This window comes from Microcebus murinus, chromosome 14 (genome assembly GCF_040939455.1).
Source record: "Microcebus murinus isolate Inina chromosome 14, M.murinus_Inina_mat1.0, whole genome shotgun sequence".
NCBI classification, from domain to species: Eukaryota; Metazoa; Chordata; class Mammalia; order Primates; family Cheirogaleidae; genus Microcebus; species Microcebus murinus.
Genome location: NC_134117.1, coordinates 51,285,001 through 51,300,757, shown reverse-complemented (window position 1 = coordinate 51,300,757; position 15,757 = coordinate 51,285,001). Strand labels below are relative to the sequence as shown.

Sequence of the window (15,757 nt, the reverse complement as noted above, 5' to 3'; positions counted from 1 at the left end):
CTAAATATTGGCGATATTTAAGGCAGGGAGGTTATGTGAGGACAGTGTAGGCTCAGCTGTTGGGCTGCGTGTCTCATTCCTCAGGAACCACACCTCTTTGCAGCAGGCGCTTTGCCCAGAAACACAGCAATTTGATTTCTGTCAATAAATGTCCAATGACAACAACGGATTAAAAAATAACAATAAAGCCACTTAAAAGGAAAAGGACAGGAAGAGGACTAGGAGGGAGGAGGAGTTTCCAAAATACACTTGCCACTCTGAGTGGCTGGAGAGAAAAGATTTTTCTCTCTTGCTCTGGGCATTTCTGGTGACCTTTCTCTCTCAACGAAATCTCTGCCCTACTAGAAGGAGAACTTGGACTCATACTTTTGGGGGGGAAAAAGGACACCTTTGGCTTCTGTCTCTCCCAAGATCATTAACTGTCACTGAGCATCTCTCTGCAGAGCTGCCAAACAAGTCCCCACGTGAAGTCTGTCTGCGCACCAGCCTGGCGGTCAGACAGAGCCACCCGCTTCCCAGAGATTGGGACCTGAGCCAGGGGTGGGACAAGCCACTATCTCCCTCGACACACCTGGAATGCCCCTATGCCCAGTGGGTGGTAAGCACTGGAAGAACTGGCAGCACAGTTGGCACCTGCCAGACACTGGGAAGGGTAGAACCAGAGGAGTCTCCCTCCCTGTAGCCTTCTGGCATTGCAAAAGTGGCAGCAGAGGACCAGGGCAGCTGCAATGAGCTGGCTGGTCTCAAGGTCACTGCCAAAATGCAGTGTGGAGGATCGTCACAGTCCCATCACAGCTACCTTGACAGCTGCACAGATCTTGGGAAGACAGCCCTAGCTCCAGCCTCCCAGGGCCAAAGTTTCAGCAGCACATTTGGGGGATTGGCAGGAAGGACTCCTTGGCTGCTCAGCCAAAGATGGGTTTTCCACTTGCAGTTGGATTCAGAACAGATTCCCACAACCAGAAATCAGGAACAGAGTGAGGGCCGGAAGGCCTGCATTTCATCACCCTTGATTCCTAGCCCTTCAGTTTGCCACAAAAGGATGATTTTCTCGTTGGAATGGGAAGTCCAGCGTACGTTGTTTTCCCACTTTTAAACTACCTCTCCCTCCCCCTAATTTTTAGCAAATTCATGTAAGAAAAAAAAAAACTAATGGGTGTGGTGTTCTCAACTCTTCCTTAAACACTTGTAGCAAAACCAATGAATTCTGACCTAACCACATCCACCGGCCCAACTCCAAACACACTAAGCCCACACTACCTCTAAGAAGCTCTCTGTGAGGAATAAAGCAGCCACGAAACAGGTAGAAAACAGGACCCATACAGTAAGTTTTGAAAATGGGTACAAAACCTTTTAGCTTTACATCTTTTTCTTTCTTTCTTTTTTTTAGTGATTTTTTTATTGTGGTAAAATATACATAACATAAAATTTACTCTTTAACTATTTTTAAGTGTATAATTCAGTGACATTAAGTACGTTTACAATGTGCAACTATCACCACTCTCCATTTCCAGAACCTTTCCACCCTCCTGAACAGAAACTCTCTACCCACTGAACAGTATCTCCTCATTTGCCTTGACAGCCCCTACTAAATTCTATTCCACTTTCTGTCTATAAAATTGACTATTTGTGGTACCTCATATAAACAGGCTCACACAATATTTACCTTTTTGTGTCTGTTCACTTAGCATAATGTTTTCAAATGTCATCCATGTTGTAGAATGTAACAGAATTTCATTCCTTTTTAATAAGGCTGAACAACATTCCTTTGTGTGTGTGTGTGTGTGTGTGTATATATATATATATACACATATATAATGCATTTTGTTTATTCATTCTTCTGTTGTGAGACATTTGGGTTGTTTCTAGCTTTTGGTCATTGTGAATAATGCTGTTACAAATATTGGCATACAGGTATCTATTTGAATCACTGAGCATATACCTGAGAGTGAATTGTTGGATCAGTCTGTTTAACTTTTTGAGGAGGTACCAAACTGTCTTCCACAGCAGCTGCACCATTATACATTCTCGTCAGCCATGCACACAGAGTAGCCCTATGTTTCTTAAAGTGTCTTGCATTTTAATTACATATAATATTATGCCTCCTCCTTTGAATATTTGAATATAATTTTTAAAAACCATCAACATTTTTTTCAGGTTAATTATTCATTATTTAGTAAGGTGGCCATGATAGATTATGATATAATGATGTGTGTGTATATATATAATATATATGCATCTATACATATATGTGTATATGTATATATGAATTTATTTTTCTAGAAATAGTCTTGCTCTGTCACCCTGGCTAGAGTGCAGTAGCATCATCACAGCTCACTGCAACCTCAAACTCCTGGGCTTATGAAGTTCATCTGGCTCAGCCTCCTGAGTAGGTGGGACTACAGGTGTGTGCCACTACGCCTGGATAATTTTATTTTTTGTAGAAACAGGGTCTCACTCTTGCTCAGGCTTGTCTCAAGCTCCTGGCCTCAAGCAATCCTCCCACCTCGGCCTCCCAAAGTGTTAGGATTACAGGCGTGAGCCACTCCTCTCGGTCATAATTGTTTATTTTAAATTAATCCATTACCTGTGTGATCTATACATCTGATTCACTAAGATAAAATAAAATCAGGCTCAGAGTATGAGGTGTACTGAAATATACAATGGTGAGAAGTCCATGTTTTAAAGCCCCATAGACATGCATTTCCACTGAGTAGAATACTCATGAAACCAAACGACATTGTAGTTGGCAATCTAAGCAAACGTCAAAGGTCTGTGTGCACCGTTCTGTAAAATTAGTTAATAAATAAAAGCAAAGCTCATCCTAGCTATATATTAAAGTTAATGAAAGTGACCAGAGCTAACATTAATTCCAAATATCAAACTGATACTACACCATGAAGATCTCTCCTTGTTTGAACACAGAGTAGATTGCTAACATCTATTGGTTCTGACCATCTGTTTCAATTCCTATACTTAGTGATTTGATGGTCTCATCTCAGGGCTTAGGCAACAGTGAGTTGTTCTTTTGGTTTTTTTTTTTTTTTTTTTTTTTTTTTTTTTGAGACAGAGTCTTGCTTTGTTGCCCCGGCTAGAGTGAGTGCCCTGGTGTCAGCCTAGCTCACAGCAACCTCAAACTCCTGGGCTCAAGCAATCCTCCTGCCTCAGCCTCCCGAGTGGCTGGGACTACAGGCATGCACCACCATGCCCAGCTAATTTTTTCTATATATATTAGTTGGCCAATTAATTTCTATTTATAGTAGAGATGGGGTCTCTCTCTTGCTCAGGCTGGTTTTGAACTCCTGACCTCGAGCAATCCGCTGACCTCAGCCTCCCAGAGTGCTAGGATTACAGGCGTGAGCCACCTCGCCCGGCCAACAGCGAGTTTTGATAGGAAAGAATAATCAGAAATTATGGGCAGAGAAATTGGAGGTCAGTCAAAAGAGCCATTCCTATTTTCTTGTTACTTAGGGTGAAGTACATACAACTAGATTCTGTTGAAAGGAAGAGCAGAAATTAAGAAATCTTGTGTGGTATTTCTAGTAATTCAGAACTTGTTTTTGTCACTTAAATCTATTTGTTTTTCCCATAAGAAATGATAACTTACCCACTTTCATAGTAAGATAAAAAAAAAAAAAAAAAAAAAAGAAATGATAACTATTAGATTGCATAAGTTCATATTTAATTTTGTAATAACTCAAGTGTATAAGATTCTTTTATATTTTTTAAATCTTTTTCGTTTTTTATTTAGCAGCTAAGTTTGGTTTTGTTTTTTGTTTTTTGAGACAGTGTCTTGCTCTGTTGCTCCGGCTAGAGTGTCACACATCAGCCTAGCTCACAGCAACCTCGAACTCCTGGGCTCAAGCAATCCTCCTGCCCCAGACTCCAGAGCAGCTGGGACTGCCATGGGCATGCACCATCATGCCTGGTTAATTTTTTCTGTTTTTAGTTCTTTGGCTAATTTTTTTCTTTTTACTTTTAGTAGAGATGGGGGAGGGTCTCACACTTGCTCAGGATGGTCTCCAACTCCTGACCTCAAGTGATCCTCCAGCCTCAGCCTCCCAGAATGCTAGGATTACAGGAGTGAGCAACCACACTCAGCCTAACTACTGAGTTTGCTATGCAGGTTCTTTCTTTTTTTTTTTTTTTTTGAGACAGAGTTTCACTCTATTGCCCAGGCTAGAGGGCCATCGCATCAGCCTAGCTCACAGCAGTAACCTCAAACTCCTGGGCCCAAGTGATCCTAATGCCTCAGCCTCCCGAGTAGCTGGGACTACAGGCATGTGACACCATGCCGGGCTAATTTTTTCTATATATTTTTAGTTGGCTAATTAATATATTTCTATTTTTAGTAGAGATGGGGTCTCAGTCTTGCTCAGGCTGGTTTTGAACTCTTGATCTTGAGTGATCCGCTCGCCCTGGCCTCCCAGAGTGCTAGGATTACAGGCATGAGCCACTGTGCCCAGCCTTGCAGGTTCTTTTATATATTTACAAAACGAGATCTATCTCCTTTCTCTTAAAAATCAGAGGATTAGGCTGGGTGCTGTGGCTCACGCCTGTAATTATAGCACTCTGGGAGGCTGAGGCCAGCGGATTGCTCGAGGTCAGGAGTTCAAAACCAGCCTGAGCAAGAGCCAGACCCCGTCTCTACTATAAATAGAAAGAAATTAATTGGCCAACTAATATATATAGAAAAAACTAGCCGGGCATGGTGGTGCATGCCTGTAGTCCCAGCTATTGGGAGGCTGAGGCAGCAGGATTGCTTGAGCTCAGGAGTTTGAGGTTGCTGTGAGCTAGGTTGATGCCACGGCACTCTAGCCCAGAGAACAGAGTAAGACTCTGTCTCAAAAAAAGAAAAAAAGGAAGAAATGATAAATGCCTGAGGTGATGGACACTCTAATTACCTTGATTTGAATAATTCACATTGTATGGTTGTATCAAAACATCACATGGGCCCTATAAAGATATATAACCATTATATATCCATAATAATTAAAAATTTTTAAAAAATAAATTCATTGGCAAAAATAAATAAATAAAATAAAATAAGTCACAGTGGCTCATGCTTGCAATCCTAGCACTTTGGGAGGCCAAAGTAGGAGGATTGTTTGAGACCAGGAGTTTGAGACCAGCTTGAGCACTATATCAAGATTCTGTCTCTTCAAAAAATAGAAAAATTAGCCAAGCATGGTGGCATGTGCCTGTAGTCCCAGCTACTTGGGAAGCTGAGGCAGTAGGATTGCTTAAAGCCCTGGAGTTTGACGTTGCTGTGAGCTAGGCTGATGCCACGGCACTTATTCTAGCCTGGGCAAAAAAGCAACACTCTGTCTCAAAAAATAAATAAATAATAAGTCAAACTCTAGTCACTGATGCTGTGTTTACATTTCTTATTTTATAAACATATGCCCATATTTTCACAGGGCTACCTTTGCTATTTGTCATAACAAATGAAGTATACGTTGAACAAAAATACAAAGTTATCTGCTTGAAGGCATGGGAGAGTGAAAAACCACCATGATAGTGAAGAATTACCAGGCCACGATTCAGAGGAGAATGAGGTCCAGGGAAGGTAAAAATATTTTAAGTAAAAATTTGAAAATGGAGAGCAAGAGTTAAAGACAGTTAAAGGAACACATTGAGATTAAAATATAGCAGCAGTGGAATTGTCAAACTCAATGAGTCTAAATATTTGATTCCTATATTTCAAAGTTTATATTTTTGTCAAATTAACCTATAAGATTCTATTAATAACACAACATCTCTTTCAAAGTTTCACAAGTCTAAAAGACAGCAGCAATAACCTCACTCTGACTATTCCTCAACAGTCCGCCCCTTGGTCTCACTCCTTTCCTGCCTCTGGGCCCTTCATTTTGCTTGTTGCCCTAGGTCAGGGACATGGGGCTAAAATGAAGACATGCCATCCAAGCCAAGGGTTCTAATCTCAGGTCAACTGTGTGGTCTTAGGCAAGTTAGTTGGTCTCTCCAAACCTCAGTGTCTTACTTTAGAAATTAAGGGCAGAATGTGTTGCCGGGCGTGGTGGCCCATGCCTGTAATCCTAGCACTCTGGGAGACCAAAGTGGGAAGATCACTTTGAGGCCAGGAGTTCAAGACCAGCCTGAGCAAGAGCAAGACCCTGTCTCTACTAAATAATAGAAAAATTAGCCTGCTGTAGTGGTATGCACCTGTAGTCCCAGCTACTCCTCAGGAGGCTGAGGCAGGAGGATCACTTGAGCCCAGCAGTTTGAGGTTGCTGTGAGCTAGACTGATGCTACAGCACTCTAGCCCAGACAATAGAGCCAGACTCTGTCTCAAAAAAAAAAAAAAAAAAAAAAAAAAAAAGGTAGAACCCATATTTTATAGGATTGTTGTAACAGTGAATGAGACAATGAGTATGTCAGTGCTTAATGCAGTATTGGGAACTTAATAAACCCTAAATACACATGATAGCTGCTATTAACACCTTCAGATATCAATGTTTACTACATACCAGTTCCACATCTATGATCAATATCATTCAATTCAATCAACATTTATTTGTAGCCAGGTGTGGTGGTGCACCTGTAGTTCTAGCTATTCAAGAGGGGAGGATCACTTGAGCCCAGGAGTTTTGAGGTTGCAATGAGCTAAGATGATGCTACTGTACTCCGGCCTGGGTGATAGAGTGAGACCTTGTCAAAAAAAGAAAGAAAGAAAGAAAGAAAGAAAGAAAGAAAGAAAGAAAGAAAGAAAGAAAGAAAGAAAGAAAGAAAGAAAGAAAGAAAGAAAGAAAGAAAGATTGATTATCTGGATGTGGTGCCACACATCTGTAGTCTCAGCTGTACTCAGGAGGCCAAGGCAGGAGGATCACTTGAGCCCAGAAGTTTTTTTTTGAGACAGAGTCTCACTTTGTTGCCCAGGCTAGAGTGAGTGCCATGGCATCAGCCTAGCTCACAGCAACCTCAATGTCCTGGGCTCAAGCGATCCTACTGCCTCAGCCTCCAGAGTAGCTGGGACTACAGGCATGCGCCACCATACCCGGCTAATTTTTTGTGTATATATATATATATGTATATATATATATATTTTTTTTTAGTTGGTCAATTAGTTTCTTTCTATTTTTAGGAGAAATGGGGTCTCACTCAGGCTGGTTTCGAAGTCCTGACCTTGAGCAATGCACCAGCCTAGGCCTCCCAGAGTGCTAGGAGTACAGGCGTGAGCCACCGCACCTGGCAGAGCCCAGAAGTTTGAGGTTGCTATGAGCAACCTCACTGTGACACCACTGTGCTCTAACCTGGGCAACAGAGTGAGACCCTGTCTCAGAAAAAAAAAAAAGAAAGAAAGAAAAAAAAAGAAAAATAATAGACAAAATGGAATTCATCAAAATTGAATACTTTTGTTTATTAAAGGACATTATCAAAAGAATGAAAAGACAACTTACAAAGAGAAAATATTTGTAAATCACATATCTATAGGGGTCTAGTATCCAGAACATGTAAAGAACTTTTGCAATCCAACAATAAAAAGATAAACAGCCCTTTTGAAAAATGGGCAAGACCTTCCAAAGAAGTTATACAGATAGTCAATAAGCATATAAAAAGGTGCTAAACATCATTAATCATTAGAGAAATGAAAATCAGAACCACAGTGAGATACCACTTCACACTCACTAGGATCGCAATAGTCAAAAAGTCAGATAATGGTAAGTGTTGAGGAGGATTTAGAAAAATTAGAAACCAGTACATTGCTAGGGGGGAATGTAAAATGATAAGGCTGCTTTGGAAAAGTTTGGTAGTTTTGCAAAAAATTAAATGATCATGTGATCTAGCAATTCTACTCCTAGGTGTATATATAGAAAATAACTAAAGACATATATCCACACAAATACCTGTTCACTACTGTTCATAACAACATTGTTTATAATGTTCATATCCAGAAAGTAGAATAAATCCAAATATCCATCGACTGATTAATAGATATCCAAAATCCAGTTTGCTCATATAATATAATAAAATATTATTCAGCCATAAAATGCAATAAAGTCCTAATATATGGTATGAAACGGCTGTATCTCCAATACATTATGCTAAGTGAAAGAAGGAAGTCACAACAAACAAAATATTTATGACTCTATTGATATGAAATCACCAGAATAGGCAAATCCATAGAGACAAAAAGCAGATTAATGGTTGCCAGAGGTTTGGGGGAGAGAATGTGGAATGGCTACTTAATGGTACTGGGGGTTTTATTTGCAGTGGGGATGAAAATGTTCTGGAAGTAAACAGTGGTGATGGGCACATAGCCTTGTAAATATCTGAATTGTGTTCTTTAAAAGAGTAAATTTGGCTGGCACCCCCTTCTCCTTCTTTGGGATGCCACGCCATCTCCCTTCGTTCTTCCCCCCTTCCTCTCTCTCTTTCACTCTCTCACTTTCTCCTCTAAGAAGATAAAATAAACATTTTTTTAAAAAATAAATAATTAAAAGGCCGGGCGCGGTGGCTCACGCCTGTAATCCTAGCACTTTGGGAGGCCGAGGCGGGCGGATCGCTCAAGGTCAGGAGTTCGAAACCAGCCTGAGTGAGACCCCGTCTCTACCAAAAATAGAAAGAAATTAATTGACCAACTAAAATATATATATACAAAAAATTAGCCGGGCATGGTGGTGCATGCCTGTAGTCCCAGCTACTCGGGAGGCTGAGGCAGTAGGATCGCTGAGCCCAGGAGATTGAGGTTGCTGTGAGCCAGGCTGACGCCACGGCACTCACTCTAGCCTGGGCAACAAAGTGAGACTCTGTCTCAAAAAAATAAATAAATAATTAATTAATTAATTAATTAATTAAAAGAGCAAATTTTATAATATGTGAATAATATAACCTCAATTTTAAAAAAATAAGAGATTGATTATTCAATTCTCTTTTTTTTTTTTTTTTTTGAGACGGAGTCTCGCTTTGTTGCCCAGGCTAGAGTGAGTGCTGTGGCGTCAGCCTAGCTCACAGCAACCTCAAACTCCTGGGCTCAAGCAATCCTCCTGCCTCAGCCTCCCGAGTAGCTGGGACTACAGGCATGCGCCACCATGCCCGGCTAATTTTTTCTATATATATTAGTTGGCCAATTAATTTCTTTCTATTTATAGTAGAGACGGGGGTCTTGCTATTGCTCAGGGTGGTTTCGAACTCCTGACCTTGAGCAATCAGCCCGCCTCAGCCTCCCAGAGTGCTAGGATTACAGGCATGAGCCACCGCGCCCGGCATCAATTCTCTTTTATTGTAGTAGAAAGAGTGGCTCTACCACTTTCTAAGCCATGGAAAATTAAGCACATTTTTAAAAGTGTGTTTCTATTTCCTAGTCTGCAAAATGAGAATCCTAATACTTATACCTCATGGGTTACTGTCAGAATTGACCACGGTAATAGAAAGTCTTTTATCACAGTTTCTGGCCCATAGTAGACTCTCAAAAAACATTAGTTTCCTTCCTTCTTCCCTTCCTTTCTCAGCTTCCTCTGTGTCAAGTCAAAGAAGTTTAAATTTCATTAAAATCTTATTATGTACCTAATTAGTAATGAAGTAATGTTAATTAGTAATGTGCCTAATTAATAAAGGTTGTTGATTCTTTAAGAAGAGAAAAATTTTGTATTTCTGTTCACGTTAAGGGGAAAAAAAGAAAAAAAGTTTAAATGTAAAAAATTTTTTAAAAAGAAAAAAGAAGGAAGAAAAAAAGTTAAACACTACCATGTTTTGATTTTTTGTTTTATTGGTTTTTGTTTGTTTTGACATCTCATCATCAGAAGGGTCTCTAGAAAATGGGGTTAGGTGAATAAAGAACACAATTTAATTTCTATGTTGCCCGGTAGACAAATCTCTCTGCAATTCTGTAAAAATTACTCCTGCAAGTGTAAGGGAAACGAACACACCCATACACATGCTTCTTTCTAAACCTAACCTATATCCACTCCTTCCAAAATTCCATGGCTTGGATCAACTGTGGCTTTCCACTGTCTTGTCCTCCCACTTCCTCTTCCCTTGATCCTGCTTTTGCTCTTTAACAGAAAACTCACCACAAAATAGTGTTGCGTATGAAACATGATATAAAAATAAGCTGTATAGTGTAAATGTCTCGAACACAGCAGAAACACCAAAACCCTCTCATTATACAAGGACAAGAAAATAACTGTGGCATAGTCGTCTCATTGGAAACCACAACTATAATTTTGCATCACATGGGAACAGTGAAACCAATTCATTCATAAAGTATCTTAATCCTCCAGCAGGAAAAATGCTTTTGCAGATATTGAGAAATGTTGTGTATGGACTACTTGGGAGAATTTCAGTTATTTTCCTCTATATACTATGAATAAATGGTAGGAGGGAAAACAGGTGAACATAATGAAATGAATACACAAATCTCTTCAAGGATATAACAGTCCCCACCATGTCTAAGCACCCACTATGTAGCAGGTACACTGCGAGACCTTTACAGACAACATCTCTCCTCCCAGCATCCCTGTTCCACAGGTTGACTATCTTGATGCTCCAAGTAGAAGGTCCATTCTCACACTGATGACCATATATGAGGAATAACTAAATTCTCAGTGCAACTGTGTTTTCCTTAACCATAGAAACAGTAGTCAATTGCATTCCTCCAAAGCCTTAAGCGAGTAGTGTGGTTCTTTTACTTGTTTTTATTTTGGGGGGTGGGAGATGTGACTTACATTTCTCTGAAATCTAATAAAAGTTATTGACAATCTTCCCAGAAAAACACATATAAAAACAATATGCTGCATATAATTTTGAGGAGGTGGGATCACAGACCACTGAAGCCTATCCAGATTAAGAACCTCCAATGTAGAAGTTGTATTTTTATGCTTTCTGAAGCTTACGAAAGACTTATGTTGGGGTCATTTAAACTAGGATTGAATTAATCTAAGAAATTCTTGTCCAGCAACCAAAAGTCTTGTGGAAAGTTTAGCAGGACTAAAGCACTAATAGAATAATATAGTTTAAAAATTCTGATTTTCCATGGTAGCTAAAAATACACAGAATACCTAATCTGATCTGGCTAATATCCAGTGATTAGTTAGAGATTTGCTGAAATGCTGACTCAATTACCATCTATGAAAAGGCTTTAATATGTGTTTCCCAAAAAGAATTTAACAGAAACTACAGAGTTTCTCTTCTGGGAAGAAGGAAATAGACCTGACATTCCAAAAAATACCTGGACCATAAACTTCGGGTTTCCAAAAGTGATTAGAAGTCATTAGACATTAACATATCAGCAAAATACAAAATATTTTGGTTGGTAATACTTTCAGCTTGAAATAAAGAATCAAATGATCCTAATGTCAGAAAATAAGCTGGAATAAGAACCAATATTTATGCAGAAAAAAGTTCACTACCAAATGGAAAGTTGTAAGAAACTGAAGCATTCAGCCACAAAAAACAAACTGGCAAGTTAAATTCATTTACCTAAAGGAATATTATGCAGGCATTAAAAAATCTTTGCAAACTTCTAATTGTCAGAGAAAATACTGAATGAAAAAAATGGAAGAAATATTTTACCTCATTTGACCTCAACTATGTTATTTTTTAAATGCAGAAAAAATACTAGAAGCAAATATCCCAATATATTCATGGTGGTTGCTCTAAGTGGTAGGATTAATGGGGTTTTTTTCCTACTTCTAAATTTTCTACAATGCAAATTACATTATTTTGATTTAGTACATTTTATTATTTTTTAAAGTAACACAAGCTCACTATGTAAAAATTCAAACCACATGGAAAAATCTAAGCAAAAAGTTAAAGTAACATATTTTCTAATATATGCCTCCTCCATCCAAAAACTCCAGTCCTCAGGTAAACACTTCCAACAGTTTGGTTTGGTAGGTATCCTTTTGGAATTGTTTTTCTAAATTCCATTTACAATTAAAAAAATACATGATTTTGAGCTTGCATGCTCCTTTCCCCTTCTTGGTGTAATTCACAATCACAGATGCATATGGTAATAATTTTAAACAACACAGGCAGACAGCTTTTATCACTTTTTTTTTCTTTTTTTTTTACTCAGGAAGTCTGTAAATTTTTTTTATTTTTCAATACAAGGTCTCACTCTGTTGCCTAGGCTAGAGCACAGTGGGGTCATCATAGCTCACTGCAACCTCAAACCCCTAGGCTGAAGCAATCCTCCTGCCTCAGACTCCAAATAGCTGGGACTACAGGCGCACACCACTACCACCACCACACATGGCTAAATTTTTAATTTTTTTGTAGAGATGGATTCTCTCTATTGCCCAGGCTGATCTCAAACTCCTGGGCTCGAGCAATCCTCCAACCTTGGCCTCTCAAAGTGCTAGGATTACAGGCGTGAGCCACAGCACGCGGCCTACCACGTATTTTTAAAGCTCTCCATACCGTCCTAAAAACCTTTTCCTTAAGCCTTCTTGAATTTCTGTTACCCTACTTAAATTTCTGTTACAGATATCCCATGATCCTAATATTTTTGGTACGCTAAAAGTGTTGTTTTGGGGTAATAGCTGCTGAAATAATATATCCAGTACATATGGAGTAAAATGAACAATATACAGTATAGTTGTTTTTTTGGTTTTTTTTTTTTTGAGACAGAGTCTCGCTTTCTTGCCTAGGCTAGAGTGAGTGCCGTGGCGTCAGCCTAGCTCACAGCAACCCCAGACTCCTGGGCTCAAGCGATCTTCCTGCCTCAGCCTCCAGAGTAGCTGGGACTACAGGCACGAGCCACCATGCCCAGCTAATTATATATATATATATATATATATATATATATATATATATATATATATTAGTTGGCCAATTAATTTCTTTCTATTTTTATAGTAGAGACGGGGTCTCGCTCAGGCTGGTTTTGAACTCCTGACCTTGAGCAATCCGCCCGCCTCGGCCTCCCAGAGTGCTAGGATTACAAGCGTGAGCCACCGCGCCCGGCCTTTTTTTGTTTTTTTTTAAACATACATTGTTATATGAGAAATAGTCTGACTTATAATTCTATAAGATTTTATTCATTCACTAATTTAATCATTTGTTTAGTGAACATTTGTTGAGCATCTATTGTGTGCTGCTAATATCTCCTAAATCCTGGCTTTGGGCTTTAGAAGTATCTTAAACATCTCATTTAAGTATTTCATGGCCTTCTTTTAAAGACAGTGACTAGGTATTAATGGGGCATACTTAAATCAGAAAAAAGGCAAGATTTTTCCTTTGCTCTATTCATAACAGACACCAAGAGCTGATGATAATTAGCCAACACCTTCTGGGTACTCTTGACTTGAGCACTGAGTCTCATTATCAAGGTAATGCCTTGACTTTCTTAGATTAGTTTGATTGATTTGCTAGTTGTACCTTATTTTAATATGATAATAATGCAAAAAAAAAAAAAAAGATCCTTTTTTCTGTCCTTCCTGATAACACTTGTGCCACATTCATCATAGTCCACAATGGCTAGCTACTAGAAAAGGACTTTTTCAGCTTTGATACCATCAACTCTTGAGATATCACTCTGGAATAAAAAATCAAGAGCATGACTAACAAAAACGGATCTGGAGTTATGCTCTGTAGTGAAATAAACATGTAAAATACTAGGGTTCTCAATATTATATGATAGTATAACTTGGATTATACTGACGTTAGATGAAGTTGTGAGCCAGTTTCACACATTTTTCTTTCTGGATAAGATGGCATACAGAACATGGCAAGGGATTTGAACCATAATGACAAGATTCCAGAAATTAACACCCATGGGTCAGAATCAATCAAGATCAGCATGGTTCTGTTGACATACTTGGAGTTTACACATGTATGTACACTAAGCACCAAGGGTTTTTCTTTTTCTATGTCCAGTTCTGTGGTGCAATGTGCTACTGAAGTCTCAGTAGTGATACAAAGAGATTCCTTAAAGGCATATTTAAGGACATATAACATCTGCCCTCAATTGAAGGAGTTGGTAGCAAAAATTTGTTCCATATGCCATATACAACATATGCCAAAATGAGATCCAGCTGTTTGAAAACTCTAAGAAAAGCAGTGGCCAAGAGATGCTAGCCCCACCCCCACTACCACCAAAAAGGATAAAATAAAATAAAATAAAATGAGTGTGTCAACTAATTCTCAAAGGGCAGCTCTAAAACTAGACTTTTAGCATATCCATAAGTTCAGACAATCAGTGGTTCAATTTGTATCATAACACTACTTAACTGTTAGCTTTCGAAACACAGCCTATGTAGGTATTACAATTTTTCCAGGTGGAATTGGCATTAGTTAAGAGAATAGTGTGGTAATGAACACAGCACACTTAGCATCTAATATGCTGCTATTTAATCTAACCAAGCACATAATAGCCTTTTAATATTCTGGAAAAAAATTACCATTAAGCAGGGCAAATACAAGAGAGGTTATTTCACTTTGACTATATCAACTTGCAAATTGCTTGTCTAGTCATTCAATTAATGTTAATTAAATACACGATACTATACCAAAATCATTTCCCTAGACACATATAATGAAACTCAAGACCCCACCCTCAGAAGTTTAGTCTACAAACAACTGTTTGGTTTCTTTTGCTTTTACACACACTAAAAATTACTTGTGAAAGTGTAGCCTACCCAAAGCACCTATTCTAATGTATGTAAAAAGCTCCCACTCATTCCTCCTTCCCCCGTTTTTTATTTTACTATCTTTCACTGTTAAATAGGGTAGTGCATAAATCTCAAAATGTGAAATTACAAATACACAGGAATACTATAACCAAAAGCAAATTTCTAGATAACTATAAGAATGACACAAGCCTGAGCAAGAGCGAGACCCTATCTCTACAAAAAAATTAAAAAATTAGCTGGGCATGGTGGTACACACCTGTAGTCTCAGCTACTCGGGAGGCTGAGGCAGGAGGATCACTTGAGCTGGGAGTTTGAGGCTTACCCAGGACCACAGAGTGAGACTCTGTCTCCAGGGGAAAAAAAAAAAAGGAATGACAAAAGTCTCACTCTGTCACCTGCGCTAAAGCGCCATGGTGTCAGCCTAGCTCACAGCAACCTCAAACTCCTGGGCTCAAGTGATTCTCCAGCCTCACCCTGCCCAGTAGCGGAGGGGTGGTGGTGGTGGTGGTAGTGGTGTTACAGGTGCGCGTGCCACCATGCCCTTTTTATAGAGACCAGGTCTCTCTCTTGCTCAGGCTGGTCTCTAACTCCTGAGCTCAAGCGATCCTCCTGCCTCAGCCTCCCAGATTTCTAGGATTACAGGTTTGAGCCAACGTGTCTGGCCTGAACTAGGCTTGACAGGAGACAGATTATGGTTGTTTTATTTAGTAGCCAAATGATATCTCTGGGAAGACGATTTAACACACTGTTGTACAATTAAAAGATATATTCTTCCTTATTGTGGAAGATAAAAATGTAATCTATGAACATAAGTCAAAATTTGTTGTTAGGGTGGAGGAGAAGGGGCAAAAACCTACCTAACAGATACAATGAACACTATTTGGTGATGAGCACACTTATAGCCATGACTCAAACACTACAAAAGTGATCCATGTAACCAAAAACATTGGTACACCCTTAATATTTTGAAATTAAAAAAAAAAATTGTCTTTACTTCTCCCAGGGGTTAGCAGTCAATGTTTTGAGGAATGGCATAGCTTTTGGGCCCTAAGTATATTTGAAAGACAAAAATTCTAACAGTTCTGTTTTTAACATGTATATTTGATACATTTTTATATACTTTCACAGAAACACAAACAAAAACCACCAAATATTATTTTAAA

At 39.0% G+C, this 15,757-nt stretch overlaps 1 protein-coding gene across 4 annotated transcripts in view; it reads right to left on the bottom strand.

Annotated features, from left to right (window-relative positions):
• The window catches only part of TET1 (tet methylcytosine dioxygenase 1), a 134,270-nt gene that overhangs the window by 98,504 nt on the left and 20,009 nt on the right, over positions 1-15,757 (bottom strand). The gene's annotated exons all lie outside the window — the stretch shown is intronic.